We start from the raw sequence: 25693 nt of genomic DNA on the forward strand, positions 1-25693 counted from the left end.
TCAGGACATAGGTCTGTGTAGGTGGTACATGTTTCGCTTCTCCATGGGACTAGATTTGGTGTTTGCCTGTATAAACAAGGGGACCATTAAGTCCCTCAGGTTTGTGGCTCTGGGTGCTACCTGATGGTGCTGGTGAGTCTCCCAGCACATGGTGACCTTGGAACATTTGGGTTTTAAAAATAAGCACTTGTACCTCACTTTGAGTGCTGGGTGGGCAGAGCAGTGCTGCTCACTCTCCTCACTCACAACAGAGCATGACACGGCTGCAGGCTCCGTGAGCTTTCTTGCAAGACTTTCATCTACTGTTGAAGCCACAGCTTCTTGTTCTCCCTTCCTAACAGCTTTCTCTGTGAGCGGGGTGGTGATGTGGGAGCAGCTGGTCGGAGCAGAGCGTCGTGTGCAGAGCACTGTGGCAAAGCAAATGTTCCTTAGCTCCAGGCTTCTGTGCGTGATGAGAGAAAACACAATCATTTCCTCCCTGTTAGTAGTTGCAGCCAAAGCAAATTTTGTTCTTATCTGTCCTCACAAAAGCATCACAGAGGAGCTGCATGGATTCAATGGGGGGATTTGTCATCGGGGTCCTGTAAGTTCAGGTTTGAGGGTCTGAATGCAAAACAGCCTCCCCAGTCAATGCTTGGGACTTTGCTTTGGATTCAATAATGGTGTAAAGTGGTTGAATTCAGTAAAAAAAAGCTCCAAAATCCATCCCACTTATGCAGTTAAACCTTTCTTTGGTATCTCAGCTTCCTTGCTGAGAAGGACAGTGAAGCTGTGAGGGGTCTGTAGCATAAGTGTTATGGAGAGCAGCTGAGGGAGCTGGGGTGGGTCAGTTTGGAGCACAGGAGCTCAGGGGAGACTTGATCACTCTCTATAACTCCTGAAAGGTGGTTGTGGTGAGGTGGGGGTTGGCTTTGGCTTCCAGGTAATAGAGAATGGCAATAAAGCTGTATGTGTCCTGTGCAGGGGTGGACACATTTGTCGGTGATATGCTTTTAGTTTGCTTTGGATTTGCCTTGGGCTCACAACAGAGCAGGTGGATGAGCATTTCTCCCTGCTCCATCAGTTGGGTGCATTCATTGTACTGGAGGTTGATCGTGTCACCATTTAAAATGATGCTAAAAAGACGTCTTGGGGTTTCCAGGTGATTGTCCTGTGTAGTGAGCTGAATTTCATGAAGCCTCCTTAGAGCTGCTAGTCTTTAAACTTCAGGTCATCTGAAAATCAATATCTCTTTCTGCCTCTTCCATCCTCTGTGGTCATACTCTGGGTTTGACTCTCAGAATCCAATTGCTGGCGATGATACCCAAAGCAGAAGAGGATCCCCCGCTCTCTATCTATATGTATGGATGTTTGTGCTACAAGTTGAGTTAGAATCACTTATTCATGTTTTCATTACTCCAAGCAGAGCTGTAGTGTCACTTAGGTTCAACTTTGTATCATTTGGTGGTCAGATTGGCCTGGGTTCTTGAAGAACTCAACGATGGTAACTGGTAGAATGTGGGTAATACTGGATGGTTGGACTACATGGTCTTAGAGGTTTTTCCCAACCTTAATGATTCTATGGTTCTGGGAGACATTCACAATGTGCATATACAGTCTGGGAAATACATGATGTATCACTAATGTGAAGCCAGTTCTTCTGGTGCATGTGCTGGCTCAAAACACGAGCAGAGGTTGCCTCCAACCAAGGAAGGATCACGCTCATGAGCAACACTGTGCTTGTGGAAGAGGGAATGCCAAAGTCGATCATGTGTGATGTGAAGAAAGAGGAAGGATGGCACTTGCCACTGTTGATGCTAATGAGCTTACACAACCTCATTCATCTGAAATTAGAGCTCTTTTGTGACTCTGTAAATGATCTGCACTGACACAGAAAGGAAGAGCGGTGCTATCCCAGCAGGATGGGGAGCTGCTTTTGGACCTTGTTTATCCAGATCCTCATCCTCTGCATGCAGCACTTCTGCTCATGAAGAGATGTTTAATGGCACGTGGCAACCTTTTTTTTGGCAGCTCAAGTGCCAGTAGGTTCAGCTTTTCTGGGTTCTCTGGTGGGACAGGAGAGCAGAAAGCAACAAGAGAAGGAAGGAGCTCATTAGCAGACAGAGTGTTCTTGCTCACTCTCTTCTAAAACCTGATGAATACCACAGATTGGAGAAGAAAATTAGGAACTGGATCTCAGAGAGCTGTTAGTAGCATGGCATTACCTGCATACCCTGCATCCTGCAGATGAAAGGTGGCACCATGGAGTGTGGACCTGCACACGAAGGCTCCCCTCTATGCTGCATTGGTTCAGCTGAGTTTAATCTGCCAGCAGGCAGCACGGGATTTTAATATTTATAGCATGTTTTGATCAGTAACATATTCAGCCTATTTTTAAGCTATATGGCTCTGCATGGAGGGACATTTCACATCTCTGAGCCCTACAGAAGGGTTTTGCTTTTGGTGTCTGAACCTGGAGAAGGGTTCCATTCTTGCTTTGGTTTTCCAGCAGCTGGGAGAAGAACCAGGGCTGGGCTGGGGTATTGCATGGTTCACAGGTGGCAAGGGAGCATGGCGTGGCCAAATAAATATCAAATCAAGGTTTTATAGATGGGAATTATTTTCCAGCAGAGGCAAACTGGTTAAAATCTGGGTTCTAAAGAGGCACCAGAAGGAAAATCTATAACAAGAGGAGATGAAACCAATCTTGTTTGGATTATGTGATTAGAAGTTCTACTATTTTCAGTGCCGCTAATCTGAAAATGTAAGCAATGTCAGCAGAAAATTGGTCATTGTGGGAGGAAAGTTTGGTGGGCATTCTGGGTTTTATTTCCCTCACTGGAAATCAGTTGTTAGTTGAAAAACAGACAGGGAAATTCAAGCAGTTTGTGTTTCACTTCTTCAAGTTGCAGGCAGAACCTGAATGGCTTTTTGGAAGGGAATTTGAGTGGGACATGGACTCAGTGCCTTTCACACAAATCCCAACCTGTCCAGGAGTGGGCTTCTGAGTGAATGTGTTGAGCAGGGACTAAAGCAGAGCCTGGGGATTTAGGCTTTATCTTAGGAACAGTATTTGAGTGAATCACCCCAAATGAACCCGTGCTGGAATTGCCAGCAAGGCAGCAAACGTCGGGGACAGGTGAAAGACTGGGCAGAGCTTGGAGCATCGGTCAGCTTGAGTTTTAAAATAGCAGTGCTTGTAATTGGATTAAAGGGCACCCACCAATACAGGAGAAGGCTTGAAGAGATTACATCAGGCATGAGAGAGGAAGGATTAGTGGGAGATACAGCAAAAATGGAAGCCTGGAGAGAGCACATGGAGCTAAGGGCAAGCAGTGCCACATGCTTGGGTTTAACCTCTCCACCTTCAGTCCTTTTGCCATGCAAACATGAGGTCATGCTATGCGGCTTCAGGCCTTATCAAGCATTGCTTGCTTCCTGCAGAAGATGGGGCTTTGTGCTGTTGTAAACAGCATGGCAGGCATCAAGGCGTTCTTTCAAACTTGGAGAGCAGATTGGCTGGCCTCCCCTGATGGGGGAGTCCTCTCCGTGTCTCTGAAGATGCCTCTCCAGCATCTCTGGGGCTGTCAGGGCAGCCCGACTGCACCCTCCTACACTCATTGTGCAGGTGATCCTCTCAAATATGTGCTTGTAATATTTCCCCTTACAGACCTAAATGCATACTCCATACACTGGGATTTTACTGGTGACAAGACTGGAATGATGATGGCCAACTCTTGACATGCAAAATGATGAGTGCATATGTTGAAATACCTCTCTCTGTTAATAGCACCAGCAGCAGTGTTGGTATGCATCAATACTTTATGTGAGAAAATTCTAATGACTGATAGATGAATGCTCTGTAACGCAGGGTCCTGATCTGTATTCACCAAAGAGGGATCCTAAGCTGAGACATGCATTCATATGTGCAAATGTTTTCATAGATCTGTTGTATCTCTAGGTCCCTGCTGTGACTGCTCTTTGATGTTTTTCTTTTATAGCCAATTCCAGAGGAAAATGGAATGGCTACATCTGCAAGGGATCTTGGTGTGGATGAAGATACAATGGTAACTTTCATGGAGTAGTTACCCCTTTTTTGGAATCCATGAGGCCACTTGGCAAACCTAGAAAAACCCTACGTGTGCTGTGCAGTGTGCCATGGGCATTGAAAGTACACCCAAGGGATCCTGCAGACTATTCGTTGGCCAAGATGTGCTTGAGCTGATGGGCTCCAATCCTGAAGGGAGCTGCATCTTTAGCTCCTTTTACTAAATCCATGATCTCTCATGCTATTCCTGTGGCAGGCAGCCTGCCTGCTGCACTAAAGGCAGCTTTATGTATCTGCCGAGATTGTAGCTGAGCATCCTGAGTAATCTTTGTCCGGGCACTGAGTGATGGAGAAGTACTTGCAACTCTTGGTAAACTGCTGTAAATACCAGTTACCATTGCTTAAGAAGTAGATCTGAATATAAAACCTCACCTTGACATGCAAACTAAGCAAGACCGATTCAGCCAAAGTGCTATCACAAAGATTGCACTCAGTGTATGAATACATGAGACTAATGACCTAAGACAAATATCCATGGAAAATATTTATTTTGTTAAAAAACAACAATCCTATTCTTCAAAGAAGAGACTGGGGGAAAAGGGAAAGAGAAACCATCTACAAATTGAATGAAATAAATCCATGTTTTTGTTTCTGTTACTATAAATAAGGCCTTGAATATCCAGTGAAACGAGTGGTTTAAAATTACATGTTTTTCTTTTAACTGTTATTTGTTTCCATTTAAAATTGCTTTGGAAATATGCCTTTGAGCATCTCTGCTAAGCTCTGAAATTTAACATATCCAACCGAAGCTAAAGTAGGTCATCTATAGAGGTATGGGATATGACAGGATTCCTCAGCCTAGATCCAATTTTTTCTTTTTTTTTCAGCTAATAGAATGAGATTCCTGTGGTGACCCATTAATATAATTTGTGAGTTTCAGTCTGGTTCTGAATAGGAGCTGAATATCACTGCAAGAAGCAGAGATTGTCCTCCCATAACTCATATTCCTCCTAACACATTTTTAACATCTCGTGAAAAGTAACTTACTCAAACTGTTTTCTGCCAACCCACTCCTCCCTCTGAATCCAGTCAGGAGTCACAAGATGATGTACTCAAATCTCAGGTAGACACGTAATGCTGATGAGCTGTGGGAGGTGATGATGAAGTGGAGTGGTACCCATAGGAGGTACATTGCAGAGGTGGGTGCTGGATCTGGCTGGCTGCTCCTCAAGGCCTCTTCTGCTCTGTCACTTCTGGGGATAAAAGGCCCTTACGAAGGAAAGAGTTCTATAGGTGAACATTGATTTTCTTCCAAAGGATGTGTTCAAAAATATCAATTCGAGGGATAGGAAGAGGAGGCCATCTCAAGAGGACAGAACTGGCTTTTGGAAGCTCCTGTTTGGTTGAGTCCCACCCCGAATGTCTTAATACATCCAGTATGGGGAGTGGGGCTTTTCTCCCTGACCTAAATGACAGCACAGCCACGGACCATATCCTGGCTGTGTTTGTGGCAAGGAAATAGGGTATCTGCTCCAACTGGGTCTCCAGGTTCTGGAATGGGCTGGGAACTACTGATGGTCTGCAGCTCTTATTGCAGTCTTATGACTGTGCTGAGTTTCAGAGGCTGATTTCTCCAAGCGCTTCTTGTCCATGGCTTAATTTTCCTTGCAGACTATTAGACAGGGAAAAACTAACACATAATGAGACCTTAATGCAGGCTGAAGGGCAGTCACATTTCTACTGATGCTTACTTAAATTTAATTTACTCAGTACTGCATGTCCCATAAGTGAGCAGCTTATTTTTGCCCAAGTCTGGGTTTTAAACAGAGAGTTAACAAGTGGCCCTGTATGACTGGTGGGGCTGATGACTCTGGTGGAGCCCTACCATACTGTGAGCATCCCATGGCTGTTGCTGATGCGTGGGCCATTGCACGTGGTTGCAGTGAGATACTTATCCGTGCTTCTAAAGCCGGCTCTAACATAAGCTCCTTGGCAACTCGGGGCAAGGGGCATGAGATGTCACGCAACCCTATGCTGCTCCAGGAGCCTTGTCTATGGATTGGCTGAACGTGGATGCAGCTGCTGAGCTCTGTGAGCTGCGAGTTATTTTCGGAAGCTGAGCCATGGGAAAATGCTGAAGACTTGTTCTGATCACCACAACTATACCTTGTTGCCCTCGCCAAGTTCTGCTAGAAATTACCCCCATTGCACAATGGTGTTTTCCATAGCTGTTTTCCAACAGATTTATTCATGTAGCCACCCAGCACAAGACCTTTTCCACCTCTCCTGAAGATGTGCAACACAGCTGATGTGTCTGGGAACGTCCTCTGAGATCAGAGCTTTGTGTAGAGCTCTATCCTCAGTCCTCAGTAACCCTGAAGCATCCCAGATCTACACTGCTGTGCAATCTAAGTTGACCGTTGAAGATTTCTGCAATGCACACTCCATGTTGCTTCAGCCTCTCTGTATGGCTGCACATCTCCAAAAGTCGGTATAGCAAAAGGCAGGAAAAATAAGAGCTGTGAAGGTACGCATCTGTCAATGAATGTAAAAACCATTTTAGAGGACTGCAGCTGATTTTTTTGTATAGTATAGAGGCATTCCCTTGGGATCTATGCTTGGTACAAACCTATGCTGATGTGATCTAACATCTGAAATAAATCTAAAGGTGAGGTAATCCTTTCAAGCTCGATTTTATAAAGCACATAATTCCATCTCCACTTGGAATGACTGTGTTTCTTTATTCTAATTCTGAGTGTGATGGAGGATCCTACTGACCTTTTATATGTGGCTGAACACTGTGTTCCCATCTTCATGCTTCTCCTGCTGTGAACTTTGAAGGTGGCTCTGACACTTTTTCATAACCTCTTATGAGAAACACAGGCTACAAGCTCTCTCTTAACAGCCTCTTCTTATAAATAAATACATTTTTCTTGCAAAATTCCCTCGAAACATGGCAAGTAAAGTACTTTCACCTGTTTAGTGAAGTGCGTATCATATTATCTATATCAACATTAGGGTATAACTTACATATAGTAAAAACCTCTCAACATATATCAAGGGTTTTCTCAGTGCCTTCTGTAACAGTCAAATGAGCCTTAGTACATTTTCAAGTGGAAAGGTCTTATCAGCCTAAATGTTAATGCTTGTGTTTCTCCACAAAGCAGCCCAATTGAGTTCAGTGGCACTCGACTCTGCTCTCCCCTCGCCCATGGGTTTATGCGGATATGGGGCCTCCATCTTCATCACCTTCCACCTCAGTGACTCACAGATTGGATGCAAGACCCAAATGTCACATCCCTGAGGACCAACATTTGTATCACAGGAGGGTCTGTCCAAATCAGTGAATTTAGCAGGTGTTGGAACCCAGTGGTCATTGCTAGCACATCCTTGACATTGTTTTGACCTGGGGCAAGTAGCACTGACCTAAACAATCCCCAGTCCAAGATCACAGAGCAACACAGAACCATAGAATATCCCAAATTAGAAAGGATCCGTAGAAATCATTGAGTCCAACTCCTGGCTCAATATTAGCTTTGGTTAGAGATTACTCTTAATAGTTTGCTTGGGTGTAATCACCCTGCCTGGGGGAATAGCGGGGCTCGGATGTACTGCAGTCCTCCAGCTGGGCTGGGGCTGGGGCAGTCCCTAGAAGTCTTTATTTTACCAGGATAAATGCAGTCCTAGCACTACCGTTACATGTGCTGGCATCTCAGCCTGTTATTAGAGTAGCCATCTTCCAGTGCTATTGTGCATTTATTTTGTGATGGGCTTTGGCTGCGTTTTCTAAAGCTGTGTTGCGAGAAAGTTGTAATTGGACTCTTGAAATTTAATTTAATGGTTGCATGGTTGTCGGGTAGTTTTTCTGCCCATTGTGTGCCAGATGTAATCATATTCCATCAGAGGCAGAATAAACCAGCACGTCCTGTACTACTAAAGTGTAGAAGGAGTTTGTTGCCTGCTGGTTCCCTTGTTTTGGTTTTTTTTTTTTCTTTTTCCCCTGACACACCATAGAATCATAGTACAGTTTGGGTTGGAATGGACCTTTAAGATCACCTAGTTCCAATGCTCTGCTATAGGCATGGACACCCCCCTCTAGCCCAGGTTGCTCACAGCCCCATCCAGCCTGGCCTGGAATGCTTCCAGAGAGGGGTCTTCCAGGGAGGGTCCACTCACCCAGGAAGGCTGGGGACATGGCAGCCCTGCTCAAAGAGGGACATGGTCACCTCCCTTGCCCACACCAGAGCATAGCTGGGCTCCTACCTGGTTCACATCAGCTTGGAGCCATGGTGGATGTATGTATCTGCACCCACTTCTATCCAAACATCCATAGAAACCCCACAAAACCAAATAGTGAAGTTACCTGGGCTAAAGTGCATTTTCCAAACCAACAGCAGAAGGACAACGCCAAATATAGGCTGTTTTTGCTGTGTATTCTGTGGCTTTGAGTAAACATGGATAAAACAGAAGGTTTGAAAGGAGCCACTGCAGAAATGACACTTTAGGTGCAAATGCCTTTAAAAAAAGCCATCTAAAATTAAAAGTGAATACATGGCTCTACCTATACAGCTGAAATTTATTAATGACTACTGAAATTATGAAGCAACGTATGAAGCAACACACATCATTTAAGCAGTGATTATTCACTAAGATGCTACTAGGGAGCCTGACCTAGGCTTGAGAGAAGCTTAGATTCAGATTCTGACAAAATCCATGACACCTTCTGCTTGCTGTGGTCAGCACTGTAACATCACATGGAGATGTTTCTGGCTGAAGGACTGCTGGGAAGTCAGTGGAAGGCACCCTTGGAAAAGCTCAGCTGTGGTCCCATAGCATCCATTTGCTCCTCACAGTGGTTCTCATGAATGCTTTCTGCTGGGCTTTACCTCTGGATGCTTCTCTCTCCTCTTTGTGCTTCCCATTGGAAGCTCTCTTCCTCTGGCAGCCTGGTGACACTTTTGGGGTTGTCCCCAGTGGCTGAGCTGCCATCTGTTCCCCCACCATTGGCACAACACAGAGGCATCATCACTTTGGGATGTGTTTCCCAAATGCTCCCAGGGGCCAGTTTTCCCCATTACAACTGCTGGGTAGAGAAAACATCTGTCTTGGTGGCATGCAAGGATCTGCAAACCATTCCCAGCCATGGGACAGCCAAGTGTCCTGCCCATTTGATACATGTCATAACCATTTAACTCCCCTTTGCTGAAGGCTCCGCTCCAATCTGTTAGACAAATAACCTATTCCAGAATGATTCCCTCCCAAGAGGGAGCTGAAGACCAAATCTCCTGGTTCCTCTTTTGACTTCATCTTTATCCATCCCTGTGGCTTTTCTATCCCCTGCCTGCTGCTCATCAGCATGCCTTGCAAAGAGCAGCTGTTAGTCTGCTGGGGGTGGTTGGTGCCTGTGGAGGGTGGGGATGTGTTCGAGGTGATGAAGTGACACTCTCCTGGCATTTCCTGCATGGGCTCCTCCAACCCCCAAGAGGACTTTTCCCAAGCTTGAAGCTGCCATGGCAAAAACAGATACAGCTTGGTGCACCCAGGCCCACATCTAACAGAAAAGCTGTTTTGTAGCACTTGCATTTTAGGTAGGAAAAAATAATGTATTTGCATGTGTGTATGCATGTTTGTGTGCGAGCGCCTGTGTATATGTAAATACATATATATGTTTTCCCCTCTGAAACAACTTGCTTCCCTTTGGGAATAAAGGAGATCTTTAAAAATGCAAAAAAATCTTTCCAGACAGTTTGTCATGTCTTACTAGAAACAGCCGACCCTATTAGCAATTTAAATGATGTATCCCATTAGCATAATTTTTAATGAAGCTGAGCCACGTGTTTCACATTTGTGTTTCTGATGCGGTGGGGAGGAGGCTCTCGGACACTCAGTGAACACCAGAGAAACTGGCTCTGGGAAAACAAGGAGTGGTGCCATGGCCTTGAGTTGATTCTGATGGTGACCCAAGCTGGTGCTGTGAAATTTAGCACTGAGGTGGGGGAAAGGGTGCCTTGCTCATGGCCGTATGGCCAACACGGAGGATCTGTCTATAGATAGCTCATCTTGATTTGGTGTAGCACCGTGTAGACACTTACAGCAAGATCCACCACTGCGTGCTCTTGACCTTCTTGCCTGGTTTCCAAGTCCTGGCTGTGGCTTATTTCACATAGTTCTCCATCGAGAGATACGAGCTCATACTTTAAGCATGCAGAAAATTTGCTGTCCAATATGCAGAGGGAAAGTCTAATTTTCATGTATGTATTTTTTTCCCTCCCAGAATCTTGGGATTAGTAGGATTTTTCTTATCTGTTGATAAAGACTTTGGTAGATTTTAAGTACAAGCCTGAAGATCCCCCATGGCTTTGCCTTAGAATCTATGCTGTGATTCTATATGTGCAGCCCCATGTCCCTCCCCACTCATTTGGGAGTCCAAAAGCCCAGATTGACCAGTGGCAATAAATGCTATATAAAATCACTTAGAATCATAGAATGGCTTGGATTGGGAGGGACCTCAAGGATCATCAGGTTCCAATCCCCACTTGCCATCCCAGACCTATTATTGCAATTTCAAGTTCCTATCTGCTTTATCGTACCCTTGTGGCAGTGCACAGGAAGGGAATGCCAACGGGTTTTCAACTGGATCAAACATCAGATAAAGCAGGGCTTTTGTGGAGCTAAAAACCTACGTGATTTCTCCGAGATGAAGTGGTAGCTGAAATTTGCCCATCTTTTTCTCTCTTTGGCTTCGCTGTTTTTCCCACCTCTTCCTGCTGCAGTGCTGATCCTTTGCACTACGCCAGGTCCTCACGCATGAGCCATTTGCGACGTTAGAAGGGAAATTGCGCGTGGGTGTGAAATCTTGTGTGCACACATGTTCCACATTTTGTTTGCTTAAAAGCCCATGCAAAGCTTTTTTTTTTTTTTTTTTTTTTTTTCCTTTCTCTTAATGGGAAAATCCTCCTGGGAGCTGAAGTTACGCAGGCAATAGCACGCTGTGCAAACCAGTAACCGATCCCTCACACAGAAGACAGAAAGGCCGCAACCCCTTGGGACAGCAGGAGGTCACTTGGTCCACCCGCCCCACGTGCCATCCCCCTCGGCTCGAGCACAAGCGGTCTGCCACCATACGGAAACATCCTCATTAGGATAACAGGCAGATTTCCAGGATCCACTTCTGATTCCCTCGTCCTGGAACGGTCCCAAATGTCACAGATGTTTTGTCGGCTCTCCCAGAGGGCGGCAGCAGCTCGTGCTCCACTTTCGGCATGCTGTGCCCTGGCATGCTGTGAGCTGCCGGCTGTTGCCACCCCACTCTGTGCTTGGGACGTTGGCCATCCTGGGACTCCCATGCCTTCAGCTAGGCCCCAGCATGAGGACAGTACGCATCTGGGTTCTCCAAAGTCCCGAGTCATCCTGGAGACACTGTCTCCACACTATAGTGGCTTCATGGGGAAAATGTGCTTTCTAGGACACTTTTTATTAAAGAGTATCCAGAGGAGGGCTATAAAGATGTGGAAGGGTCTAGAGGGGAAGGTGTGTGAGGAGTGGCTGAGGCCCCTTGCTTTGTTCAGCTCAAGCTGCTGGAGCTCAAGGAATGTTTGGACACTGCTCTCAGACACCGGGTTTGGATTTTGGGTGGTGTTGAGTGGAGTCAGGAGTTGGACTCAAAGACTCACGTGGGTCCCCTCCTCATATTCTATGATTCTGTGATTCTATGATTGTAGGTCAATGTCTTCTTTCCAATGGTCAGGAAATTATGTAAAGGAAGCAAAGACCTGACTTGCAATAAAGATAGGTTTAGCATTAGGGGAAAAACAGAATAAATCTTCACTTCCAAGGTGGCCTTCAGCAAGGAGATGACGTTCCTCGGTCCACCCTAGTGCTGAGCAAACACACACTTGATTTTCATGCTGGTTCCCATCTTGTCACCTAGAGGATGGAATGATGAATCAAGAGATGTGAAACTATATCTCAGTTTCTTAGGTAACCTCAAAAAATTATTTCCCTTCCACCTTCTATTGTATCATCCCCACCTGCCTCAGAAGAGGCTGTGAAGCATATTTCATTCTGGCTTGCAAAGTGCTTGGGAAAGTTCAAGTGAAAGATAGCATGAAGCTATTACTGTTGCTGGTGTTTTATTTTTGTCTGCCAGTCAATTAAGGTGGAAAACCTGACAATCAAAAGTTATTCATTGCGCTATCTAACAGCCTCTTGTAGGGTATATCTTCCTTAGGAAGGAAACAAGAGCTGCCTGCTTATGAGAAGACTGGCAAATATCAGACAGTAAAAGAGAAGAGTCTCTGTGCACTGCCAGCCTGTCCTGTCTCCCCCCTGGTGCCCTCACTTGCTCAAAGTGATTGCAAAGTGGGTGCAAAGTACCGTTCTGGCAGGATAGTGATGCAACACTGACATCCACATGATGATGAGTCAGACCCCAAACAGGAACCATGGGGATAATCTGCACCTATGAGGGAACTCAGGTGGGACACAGGGATGTTTCAAGGTACTCAACTCCCAGCCTAAAAGCATGGTGCTGGGGAAGGGGAAAAATGTATCTTGTGATGTTGTGGTGATACAGGGCTTATCATGCTCATGCCTGAACAGCAGAGATGGAGATTATGTTCATCTTTTTTTTCCATTAACTGGAAAAGAGTTAAAAAAAAATGGTTCCACTCATTGCTGCTGCACTTGGTTGACTGACCAATGAGACACCTGCAGATTCTGTGGCATGGAAATGCATTGAAAGCTCAAGGTAAAACAACAGATGACTGAGAGAATAACCGTCCGTAGTGCTGTGCTCCTCATACCCTTTCCATGCCTTTATTCAAAGACCTTCACAAACAATAGTCAAATCAAGTGCATTGAAGTACCCAGTGGATGAGGTTAGGGAGATCAGGGCTGCTTCTCTAATGCCGTGCAGAGCACACACACGCCACAGCTCTTTGTTCCTTCAGGATAGTGCATCCCTTGGGCAGACGCTGGAGTGACTCCGGTGATGTTCCTAGGGAGACAACTTTCTTGGCCCTCAGGTTGTCCTCTCCCCTATGCTCTCATTGCTCCTGGACCTCAAGCAAGTCCTCAGGGACCTGTTGTTTCATTTATTGACTTGGAAAGTGATGTGTCAGACAGCCTGGACACAGACATAAAGACTCATTGCTACCTTGGGGCTAAAATATAGCTCTTTGCCTGCATACTCAACGTAGCTTTTTGCTTTGAAAGATATATATATATATATTTTAAGAAATTCTGTTGTTATTAATGTTGGAGAGTTAGCTACAAACATCACGAGATGGGACCCCAAATGCTCCAGAAGAAGGAGGGCCCTGTTCATAAAGCACTAAATGGAACTGAAATGCTATAGAGAAACTCTATTACAGACTGTAATTATTCAAGTTAGAGCCCGGCCAGAGTGTTGGAGTCAATTCTGATAATCAGAACATGTGTTCTGGCATCATAGCTGGTCACAAATGATTAGAAGCTGAGCTTGATATCTGCTCCATATGAGGTTGCCATCACCAGCACAGATCTACTCAGGACTGCTCAACGCTCAGTGCCAGCATGTCCAACAAGTGCAGCCTGATGGCATGTCTGAATTTCCTTGTGCTTCCTAGAAGACAAGTTGTCCTGAATGGATATGGTTCTGGACAACAGAGGGATCTCCATATGTACCTGCTGAAGATAAGAAATTTAGATGGTACACTCCGACCAAAAAGGATCGTTAAATGGGAAAACATTTTTGATATTCATAGTGCTACCTCAGTAATGGCACTGCTTACTGACTACGTGGGTAAAAATGAATCGTAAGAATTAGCAAACTACTGAAAATGGAAAGGGTTCGTTTTTCACTGAAGCTTGAGATGGTTCCCTTTCAAATCACTGTTAAGAGTCTTTCTAAAAGGACCAAAACAAGTCTTTCACAAAGATTTGGTCTTTATATCCCCTTGCTGATGGAAAGGCTTGAATTCTATGGAGCCAGGAGGGAAGCTGGAGTTGTCCTAGTAGCACCCCAACTGCAGATGTGTGCAGATATCTGTGAAATTCCTGTGAGGATCAAGAACATGAGTTTGGATTTCATTAATCAAGAGGTCTGTAGCAAAAACACATCTGCTTCATGTCATTAGTCTCTCTGTCCAACCAGCACTGCACTACTATCTTGCTGCTTGCGCCAGGCAGGATAGCACAGTCCCAGCTCCCAGTAAAGCCACTGGGAATGGCACACCAAGATCAGCACCATGCTCAGCCACAAGCTCCCAAGAGGGCTATGGTGATGTGCTTGGACATGGTAGAGGAGTGGCTGTAGAGGTAATGGTAGCAGTGCTCACACTGTCTAGCTGTAATAAATACACTGATAGTTGGAGTATTAGCTCACAATGTTCCAGAAGAACTCAGTGGTTGAGGATACATCACACTGCTTGTGCCTCCTGGTCTCGCATATCCAAGGTTCTGCCTATCCTCCTGCAAGGTCTGGCACAGAGAAGAGGCTGACTTTCCTTCCATAGAAGCTGGGCGGGATTTTTATCCCTGTTAGGCTCCCTGTCATCCCCCATCACTTGCAGAGCTTTGGGGAGATAAGTGTATTGAGAGCTGAAGTGAATGTCATTGATTTTATTGTCCTCATTTTATCTGCCGGGTGGAGGTCAAGAGGACATATTCCATTTTATTTTGAATTTTAATTTAGGAATATCTGAGCTATCTTATCTGATTGAAGTTAACCTCAGCAAAATGCTGCCTGCTTCAGATAAAAGATGCAAGGAGTCCACCAGTAGATGAGGATGAAATTTCTTGGCTGTCAGAAAAGATTTTGTGAACCTCTTGATCTGAGCTTATCGTACAGCTGAATGATTACTTAGGTGGGGAGTGTAACTAGTGTTAGTGGTACTAGAATATATTTGTCCTACTGTTATGTTCCCCCAGTTGCTCTCTGCTCTCTCTCAGTTTGTTTGCTCCTGCTGCTGTGCTATGCTGTCATCTGAAAAGCAAAATTATGACAATTGTCGTTTTAATAACACCAGCACATTGTCCAGTATGACCAAGAACCAGAACTCATTTGGGCCCCTAACACTCTATTGTCAAGCAGTCCTCCAGAAAATTAATAGCTGTCACTATTAGGGGTAACTCAGACTCTTAAAGATGAGTATCTCTTCCCGATTTTGATAATAAACTTACTGGAAGAGGGGTTGCCTTGTGATTTATGTTTGTATTTTGAGAGATGCTGAGTCTGGCACCTAAGTGGTAGCACAGTTTAAAAAGCTGTGTTTCAGGAAACAAGATTAAATTTGCACTAAGGAAGATCAGCGTAAATGAGAGTTTAACTTCAGAGGCTGAAAACTGACGTTTTGATGTGAGCTTTCTGTCCTTCCACCCAATGTCTGTCCATCTGTCTGTCCACTCACCCATCTGTCTGTCCATGCATCCATCCATCCATCTGTCCGTCTGTCCATCCTTCTGTCCATTCACAAAAGCCAAGTTTCCCCCTAAGGGCTACAGGAGACCTCAGTTCAACCTCTGCCATTTTTTGGTTAGCAATGATTCTGTGTAGTTTCAGAGGAGATCCCACAAAGTGTGTAGATCCAGCATGTAGGTTTCATACTGGGCAGTTTTTTAAATGCATGTGAAATGCCTTTTCAAATGTGCTAAGGAGTAAATGTTTTTTTCCTGCTCATTTGTTGCTAGGCTAATGTTGTGAAACAGTACTATAGGCCATTTGCAATTGTAATGCTGAGCAGTCAAGCACAAGCATGTTAGCATCTACTGCTGGCTGCAGTGCCTGCAGACTGGCAACTGATACTTTAGGTACAGCTCTTAAAGTTCCTTAAACTGCTTGGCCTCTGAAGTTTTTAAATCTTTCCTACAGTGTCATAGTTATGGGAACTCATGTCTATCAGTGGCTCTGCTGAGATTAATTGGCATGTCTTCATGGAAACATAGACTTTGATCCAAGCCATAAGCAATCTTGCCATCTTCACAATGTATTCTGAAAGGACTTTGTAATTAATAAACTGATTATGTTATAAATTCCTATTTTTGATATCTCTTGTATGGTTATCAAAACAAGGAGGGAGTGGCTCAGGACATTTCCATAGATCCAGAACTTCAAACCTCCACGCCACAGCTTCAAATTCAGAGTCAGGTTGATAGGAATGGAATCAGCATTGAAAAGTCATAATTGAACAAAATAGGAGAGAAGAACTGGTGAAGAAGTCTTCACAGACAAGCGCCAACAGCATCAGACTGCCAAAGGAAGAGTGCTATGCTGATGCTATCTCCATTCTCAGCAATGCAGATATAAAACATTTGCCTAACTTTAAAGGAGTACAGGTAGAAGGCTCATTCAAACCCTTCCCCAGAAAAAGGAGATAATTTCTCTTAGAGCCATAGAATCGTTCAGGTTGGAAAAGACCTCCAAGATCACTCAGTCCAACCCCAGCCCACCCCACCATGCAGCCCACTGCCCACATCCCTCAGTGCCACATCCCCATGGTTCTGGAACACCTTCAGGGACGGTGACCCCACCACCTCCCTGGGCAGCTGTGCCACTGCAGCACTGCTCTTTATGAGAAGAAATTGTTCCTAATATCCAACCTGACCTTCTCCTCATGAAATGTAAGGCCATTACCTCTCATCCTACCACTGTTACCTGAGAGAAGAGACCGACCCCCACCTCACCACAGCCTCCTTTCAAGGAGCTGTAGAGAACAATGAGGTCTCCCCTGAGCTTCTTTTCTGCTTGTTTCTGTTGCTCCACTTTCCTGTGGCCCATGAAGAGAAGACTCACGGAGTTCTTACAAAGCTTACAACGGGTTGCCCCAGCACTGTGATTTTTGCCAAGCAATGGGAAGGCTCAGCAGCCTCGTTTGAAGCTCCCGTGCTGTTCAAAGGGGACACAGCACTTGTATTTACTGTCCTGTGCAAGCTGCTTGGCAGGAGCGTTGCTTCTCCCTCCACAAGGTAGGTGGGAGGCACATAGTCGTTCTCTCCGTGTAGTCACTGGCGAAGCTGTGAAATTAATTTGGCCATATGGAAGTAGGCTGCTGATCTTGACTGTCTGTCACACTCCAGTTTCCCAAACGATGCTCCTGACACAGCGCAACCATAGGCTGCTCCAAACCCAAGGCTCGTGGCAAAACGACAATCTTCTTCCTCTATCTCAGCCGAGGTACTCTTAGGTGTGAAAGGTAATTCCTAACTCCTATTGTTCTGGCCCTGAAATTGCTGTGGAAGACATTTTATTTCCTGTTTATTCATCCTAACTTGAAGTGAATCAAATTCTGAGCTCGCATCTTGTGATGGTGGCACTGGAGCATGTGTTCTCTGTGCCAGGAGAGAGTATCCAGGCAACTAGACCAGATATCAGTATCTTGTCAGATTTTTCCCACCCGGTATTTTGCCTGTTTTGCAGCCCTTGTTACCACTGAATTTAAGATCCTGTGATCTCTAATGAATTTAAACTCACAGCTGCCTCTTGCAAGCAGAGCAGTGCCTCCATTCTGCAGAGATCAGAGGCATGGAGAGTTGTGTAGGGCTGAATTGCTGAAGCTGGGATTGAAGTGGGATGTCCCAGGTCACCAACTGGCACCAGAGACACTGTTGTTTGGAGGTGAGAACAGATTGCAGTGAAGGGATCGAGTCAAGAAAAGGAAGATTAACCAAGGTGTCATTCTCTTGCTGGACCACAGGAGGATTTGAGCTGGAAGCAGCTCCAGAAGGTCTCTGGTCCAACCTCCTGCTCTAAGAGTTAGAAGTAAGATCAGATGTACTCTCTAAAGGCACTCAATCTATGCCTATCATAGAGTCAAAGAATGTCCTGAGTTGGAAGAGACCATAACAACCATTGAGTTCAACCTATGGTTTGTTCCTGTTCCCAAATAAATTCATACTTGTTACTTGCTCAAGGCAGACAGGCAGGTGCTCTGAAGGCCTCCATAAGAAGATCCTTCAGGTGTCCTCTCTGTCACCTACTCCTTGGCAGAAAAAAAATCACATCTATTCACCTGTCATTTTAATTACTCCTCTGCGAGTGAGAAGCAAAAGACGAATTCTACAGTGTTAACTTTCCCTTCTTATCTTTTTATTCCTGCTTTTTCTTTGGCACTTCATTGTCAAGAGGACAAATTGAGGAAGACAGGCATCATTTCCTCTATGACCAAACAACCAGAATGAAAATAGAATATCTTTTCCCCCCAGTAGTTAGGAACATGGACTTTGTCATGGCACAATGGTGGCTGAATATGGAGTTAAATTATACTTGCCATAACTGTAGAGTTTCGAGAGCTGAGAATTGCTTATTAAGTTGCAGAGGTTCATCCCTCTCTCCTGCCTTAATAAGGAAAGTATAAAGTTTCTTGTGTTTTGAGTTTAAAACTGCTGTTGATGACCCAACAATCTCAAAATATTTCCTAGGGAATAAAGTCAGGAAAATTATATGTGTTTTTAATTCCTTGTCAGTTTAGTTTAATGTCCTAAGGTTTTATTTCTTCAGCAATTCTTCTTAAATGTGCTTATTACAAGGGCTATGTCCTAATTAAAAAGCACAATGCTCTGAAATAAGAGACGGCATGCATGAATGTCCTAAATAAAGAGAAATAAATAAAGAAATGACTTGTTACATTTTCCACATAATGTCCATGAATGAGGAAGCATTCTCCTCTTCCTTTTTGACCAATGGATATCATTAGTATGGACTGTTCCAGCACAATGAACTGGAAAGGATGCTAATATTTTTAATTTCCTCTCCTCGGCAGAAAATTTTGCTCTACCGTATTAAGGTCTGCATGGGTAATACACTGATTTCTGGGTGACATGAAGTGGGACTTGGATTTTGTTCATATGTCAGAATAGAGTCTGATTACCTCAGGAAACAATTTTAACTTTGCTAATTCTAATGAGTCTTCCAGAGACGACTCATGGCATCTCTTCTCAAGTGACCCTAAGGAAAAACAACACAAAATTCCCACAGGAATTCCCAAAGGCCACTCTCTTTGCAGATAGCCACCAGATACTTAAGCAAATCAGCAGTTGTCTCTATTTTGTAGCAAGAGCATGAATAAGGAAAAGTTTTTTACAGTAAAGGTGGTGAGGCACTGGTACAGTTTGCCCAGAGATATCCCTGCAGACAGCCAAGGTCAGGCTGGATGGGGCTCTGAGTACTGACGGAGCTGTGGGTGTCCCTGTTCAGTTCAGAGAGTGGGACCAGGTGGTCTTCAAGGGTCCCTTCCAACTCAAACCATTCTATGGTTCCATGATTTTGCAGGAAACCAAAGGTGTAGTTCAGCACTCATGAGCTGGACCACAAACCCAACTTTCTCCTGGTTTGTTGTGGTTTTTCCCAAGAATAATTCCCAGAAGACTGTCCCCTTGTGCCCACACCTGCCCAACAGTGTGTTCTTGTGGCTAAGAATGCCAACGGTGTCCTGGGTTGCATTAAAAAGTGTGTGGCCAGCAGGTTGAGGAAGGCAATCCTCCCCATCTACGCTGTCCCGGGGAGGGTACACTTAGACTACTGTGTCCAGTTCTGGGCTCAGTTTAAAAAAGACAGGGGTATTCTGGAAGGAGTCCAGTGCAGGGCCACAGAGATGATAAAGAGCATCTCTGTATGAGGAAAGGCTGAGTAACCTGGGTCTGTTCAGCCTGGGGAAAAGAAGACTGAGAGGGCATCTGATTAATTTTTATAAATATCTAAAGGGAGGTGGGAGGCAAATGGATGAGGCCAGGCTCTTCTTGGTGGCATGTAGTGATAGGTCAAGGAGAAATGGCCTAGGACTTGAACTTGAAGTTCTGTACAAACATGCAGACGAACTTCTTTACAGTCAGGGTGATAGAGCACTGGCACAGGCTGCCCAGAGAGGTGGTGGAGTTTCCTTCCATGGAGATACTCAAGATTTGTTTGGATGCTGACTTGTGTGACCTATTGTAGGGAAGAAGCAGAGGCGTTGGATTCAGTGATCTCTTGAGGTCCTTTCCAAGCCCTGCGATTCTGTGACTGCAAGTGATACCAATGAGGTAGAAATCAGTTATTCAGCTGCCTTTCATTGGCTAGAAACTCCACAACAAGGCAACAGCTGAAGGTGTGAAGTAAAGTGGTTTCAGGAGTTTGCAAGGGAACTTAACCATCCTCTTAGTGCAGCTCTTAGCCTTCCATTTTCCTGCCTAAATTATTTTGTTAATGATCTTACCAAAGGCACAAAAGAATAACAACAAGATCAATAACCCTCTTTCCTCTTAGTTACCTGACTAAAAGGAGCTGGTCTGTTATCTCTGCACTTTGTCTTTTCAAAACAGAAGAGGAAAATAGTCATGCCTGGAGTTTAGTTCATATGCAGAAAGTCACGCTGCAAGTAACACATTGTGATCTTCAAGCCCCCACTGGAAATACTATTTTTGATCCTTCTTTGTTATATTAAAAAAAAAAATAATGAAGATTTATCCAAGGAATTATTAAAGCAGAAGAAAACCTTTTGCTGCCCTGCCATGCTTTCGTGGAGGAGAAAAACTAGAATAGCAAGAGCATCACTTCCATGCATGCCAAGATGGGAGATTTGTGTCAGGGTCCCAAAGGAAGAGTTGCTCAGCCCCACGTCCAGGCTGAGTACTGTGTTCCTGCATTGCCTCCGTGCAAAGACAGGGATGTGACATAGATGTGCATGAGGTGAAACCTAAGCCCTCAGTCGAAGGCACTCCTAACAGGTAGGACAAACTGTAGGTGTGACCCAGAGTAGGAGCTTGAGTTGAGGATTCCTCCAATGTATCTTGTGCTTTTTGCTTCTTCAGGAGTAAAGGCACGGAGATAAAAATGGTTTTATTCTGTTTTGTTTTGTCTTTGTTTGCAACAGAAAATATTATGTCAGGACATCAGAAGGGCACAACTTGGGGAAAAGGTGTTCTGGGGAAAATGTAGGTTGTTCCCCAGGAAGAGGGCTGAAAGGAAGAGGCTTTATTTGGAAGAAGGAAGACCAACCTTATATATTAAAAGCTGGTCCAATCTAAGTTGGACCTTTAGACTGGGAGGAAACCTTTTTGAAGAAGGTCTGAAGGTCTTTAAAAAGAAATACATCAGTCTGATTTCTGTTTCAAGGAGATCCTTTTTGACTTGGAGGGTGAATCTTGTAAGTCTAACAGGTCTCATGCCATGTTCCCACCAGGTCCTGGCCACAAGTGCTCACTTTCCTGTGGTTTAGTTCTGGTGTGTGGTGGGGAAGGTCTCCAAGAGCCATAGCTCAGCTGAAGAGCGAGCCAAACACATGTTGGGAGCAGGCTGAGCTACTTCATCTGCTACTTTCAGGTTGGATATTAGGAAAAATTCCCTAGGAAGAGCGGTGATGCAGTGGCACAGCTGCCCAGGGAGGTAATGGGGTCACCATCCCTGGAGGTGTTAAGGAACTGTGGAGATGTGGCACTGAGGGATGTGGCGGGGGTAGAATCAAAGAACCATAGAATCATAGAATGGCCTGGGTTGAAAAGAACCACAGTGACCATCTGGTTTCAACCCCCTGCTATGTGCAGGGTCGCCAAGCACCAGACCAGGCTGCCCAGAGCCACATCCAGCCTGGCCTTGAATGCCTCCAGGGATGGGGCATCCACAGCCTCCTTGGGCAACCTGTTCAGTGCGTCACCACCCTCTGGGTGAAAAACTTCCTCATAATACCCAACCTGAACCTCCCCTGTCTCTGTTTAAAACCATTCCACTTTGTCCTATCACTATCAACCCAGGTGAACGGTCATTCCCCTTCCTGTTTATACACTCCCTTCAAGTATTGAAAGGCCACAATGAGGTCTCCCAGGAGCCTTCTCTTCTCCAAGCTAAACAAGGTTGGAGTTGAACTTGGTGATCTTAGTGGTCTTTCCTAACCATTATGATTCTATGTCTCTATGATCCTGTCCCAGTGTAAGGAGAGGCTGAGCTGCATTCAGGAGAGCCTGTGGAGGATCATTGCTGCAGCTCCAGACAGGCCAGGCACAAAGCTTGGGAGATATAACATGAGCCTGCAGAGGGGCATGGCTGGAGCTTAAATGATCAAAGGGCAGTGCAGGCTGACATGTATAAAGAGCCTCTGCTACAGCAGAAGAGATCCCCTCTAGCCCTCGACAATGCTAATGCATATATTTACCTCCTTATTGACTTCATAATTAATTGGCTACATGGTGTAGAACGTTCTCTTGCCTGGCTTGCTCTATGTCTGGCTGCAAAGGCCCACAGAATGACATGGGTGTAAAGCAGAGCCAGGCAAGGGGTAGAGGAGATCTTTTTTCTTCATTGTTTTCTGTAAGTATGTAAAAGCCTGTAGGGATATAAACAAGGGCAATATATATACATTTCATTTCCCAAAGTGCAGCAGGCTGAAGTCACACAGAAGGGTTTGGGTAGTTGTTAAAAATAAGAGGGACTGATTTTTTCACCGTAAGGTAGATATATTTAAGCAAAAAATATGGTAGAAAACTAAGGGAAATTAATATTTCCATCCCAACCAGAACAAGGAGAAGGAGCATTTGTTATGCAAATCTTTTCATTATTGCAAATCCCAAGTGCTGATAAGAGATAAGTGTTGTTCTAGCTTTATTTCAAGGAGCTCCTGCACAGACGCGGGGACGTGATTCTATTGCTGTGAAAGAAAGAAACAAACACACACATTTTCCCCGTACACTTATTTCTGTTACTGGAACACGAATTCTGGAGCCTGCCTGAAAAGGCGTTGGGTCCATTGAGGCTTGTTCATTTTACTGCTTTGTTTTCTGCTAAGGTGACATCTGCTCCTGAATGACCTTCGCATCCTTTCTCTCCCAGCCTGGCCCGGGTGGCCGCTCCTTTTATGCGCATACATTAATGTGCGGGTGAATCGCAGCTTCATGAGGTCTGTTCTTTATTCTTTTCATTGCCACTAATCCCGGAGTCTGCGGGGAACAAAGGGCTGGATCCTTGCGGGGTGAGCAGCCAGACCCCACCGAGGGATTTACATCCGCCATGGCGCGACACCGGTTATCTCCAAACCCCATTCCCCGCTTTGCCATCTCCGCCATCAGATTCCTTGTCTGGCTGCTGATAATAAAGCAGCATGGGATGCTTTCCCCTCTGCTGTTTGCAGCAGAACGAGCCCCGGTGCAGGATCACCACCGCCTCCATAGAGGAGCTCCTATGGAAATCAGTGAGGTTTGCTCAGACCCGCGTTGTGCTGATATGCAGCCCTCTGCCTGCTGGGCTATTACATTATTTCCCCATGTGACGAAGAAGCTTCCAAAGTTTGCGGTATGGTTTCAGCCTCTTACGCAGCGCTCTGAGCATTTCCCCCCCCCTCCCATTTTTGTACCACTCTTTCCCCACCCAGAGGAGCAGGAATAGTGCATTTGCCCTGCCTCCTTTGTCTGGCACCTTTGTTTTTGCATCACCACCAAATGAAATCAGTTCTATAACTGATTTCCCCGACCTGGCACCAGATCAACGTGCCTACAGTTTCTGCTACAAATTCTCCTTGCTGCCTATACGAAGTTACTTAACCATTCCATTATTTCACGCCGGCTCCCGGTGGGTTTTAGTTGCACAAGACATCTTTCTGATGAAATTGGCAACGGCTTTTAAAAACTCCAGATCAATTATATCTCCCGGGCCCTGCTTGAGACTTTAAAAGAGGTTAGTTAGGCAGGATCTTCATTTTACACGTCTGGGTAGAAAATGCAGAGGCATTTTTTTCTTTCCTGCCTGCAGTTACGGAGGGCTGGTGTCGTTCCTTTGATAAAATTGTTTGCCCTTTGGAGAGTTGGGGGCTTTCTCAAAGAGGAAAATTTGGCCGGTCTGTATGGCAAAGCTCCAATGGCTTTAATGAATGCAATGTTGGTCACTTGAAAAACAGGATCAGCAATATGGCAAGGATGTGATAGCCCTTTTTTTTCCAGTCCTGGTTATAAAGTACCAGATAACACTGTTATGTCAGAGGGCAGCTCCCGTTAGCGGGGATGAATGACGACCCAGTGGCTAAAACACCAACCTGAGCACGGGATCAGGTTTCTTCTCCCATCTCCATCCCAGCAAGGCTTTGTCCCTGGGGTTGTTCCAATTCTTCTTCTATTCAAAGTGATATCAAAATCCAGCATTACCTCTTCCAGCGAGCTTGCTGGTAAGGAAACAACACCAATGAACTTTTTCAAATAACAGCTCCAGTAGATATCTTGATTTTCGCAACAAAGTCTGACTCCAACAGTTTTCTAAATGAATACTGAAATGTTCATTTATGGAAAGAAAGAAATCGACTCACTCACTCCTTTGAGGTCATATCGTTATGCAAAAAACCACATGTGCACAACTTCCCACCTTTTTAAAAAATCAACCCTAAATTTGACTTGTTCTAAGTACCTAATGGGAGCTGCAATTTCTTGCTAATTATATAATTACTCCAGATTGTTATGTAGCGCTGGCAATTAAACACTTGAAATACTTTTAGCTTGAAGAAAGTAATTACGTAATTCCAGTGAATTCATGCTGGCAAAGTTGCTCTGGGTGCTGCTCCCTCTCCCCTGGGACTTCATGGCCACGGCAAGAAGATGCAGTGGTGAATTCCTCTGCAAAATGCAGGGCTTGGCCAGCCTTGGCGCATTGCTTTGGACCACCTGAAGGCCAGAATGGGTGTCCAGGAACAGCTAACGTGAACTCATGTCATATTGATACACGTGGGAAGAGTGATACGGATGTGCGTAGAAGAAATACACTCAGAAGAAGCATCAGCACAGCCCCCCAGGGGAACTTCCTGTCACACTGCCCACTGTGAACCTACTCCTGGGATTCGGATGGGAAGGGTTTGCCTTGACTCAAAATGTGCATTTTGTGGTGAGGCATTCCCTATAGAATCATAGGACCATTAAGGCTGGAAAAGAACACTGAGACCACCAAGCCCAACCCCATCCCATCCCCAACCATGCCCACTGACCACATCCCTCAGTGCCACATCTCCATGTTCCCTGAACACCTCCAGGGACAGTGACCACACCACCTCCCTGGGCAGCTGTGCCACTGCAGCACCGCTCTTTCTGAGAAGTTTTTCCTAATAACCAAACTGAATCTCCCCTGGCACAACTTAAGGCCATTAGCTCTCATCCTATCACTACATACAGTCACAGTGATGGCTCAAGTGTAGCCAATTGGTATTCACCACCTTTTTCTGTGTGCCTGGACCAAGGCCCCACAGTGCTACTTGTCTGACCAACGCAAGAAAAATCTCCTTGTCCCCAGTATCTCAGTGTACCATCCCTTGACACCTAATGTTTTTAATTCAGGTGACAGTTTTGTCTCTGCAGTTTCTCAGTCCCTTCTGTCTATGCCAAGGCACTCAAAAGACACATCAGTCTTCAATTCTGTACTTTAATTTCTTCCTTTAGAACAGCAACAATAATAATAATGAAGTCGGGAGTGTCTTTCAGGTCTGATTCCAGATCTCGTACTGTATAAAAAACAACTGTGAATAGCAATGTTGTCCACAACTGCTGAATACTGTGACTTTTAACTACATTTTTCATAGAGAAAAGAAGCTGTATGCGTATGCCTCAGAGCTATATGAGATCACACCATTGCGTTAACTTTTTGGTTCAAATTTTGGGTAGGTTTTGAAGATGATTATGGGGCTTTTCATAGGGAGAAAGGGAAAGGAAATGGGTTAAAAATGAGTAGTAAGAATAAAAATAGTTAAACTC

This window comes from Gallus gallus, chromosome 3 (genome assembly GCF_016699485.2).
Source record: "Gallus gallus isolate bGalGal1 chromosome 3, bGalGal1.mat.broiler.GRCg7b, whole genome shotgun sequence".
NCBI lineage: Eukaryota > Metazoa > Chordata > Aves > Galliformes > Phasianidae > Gallus > Gallus gallus.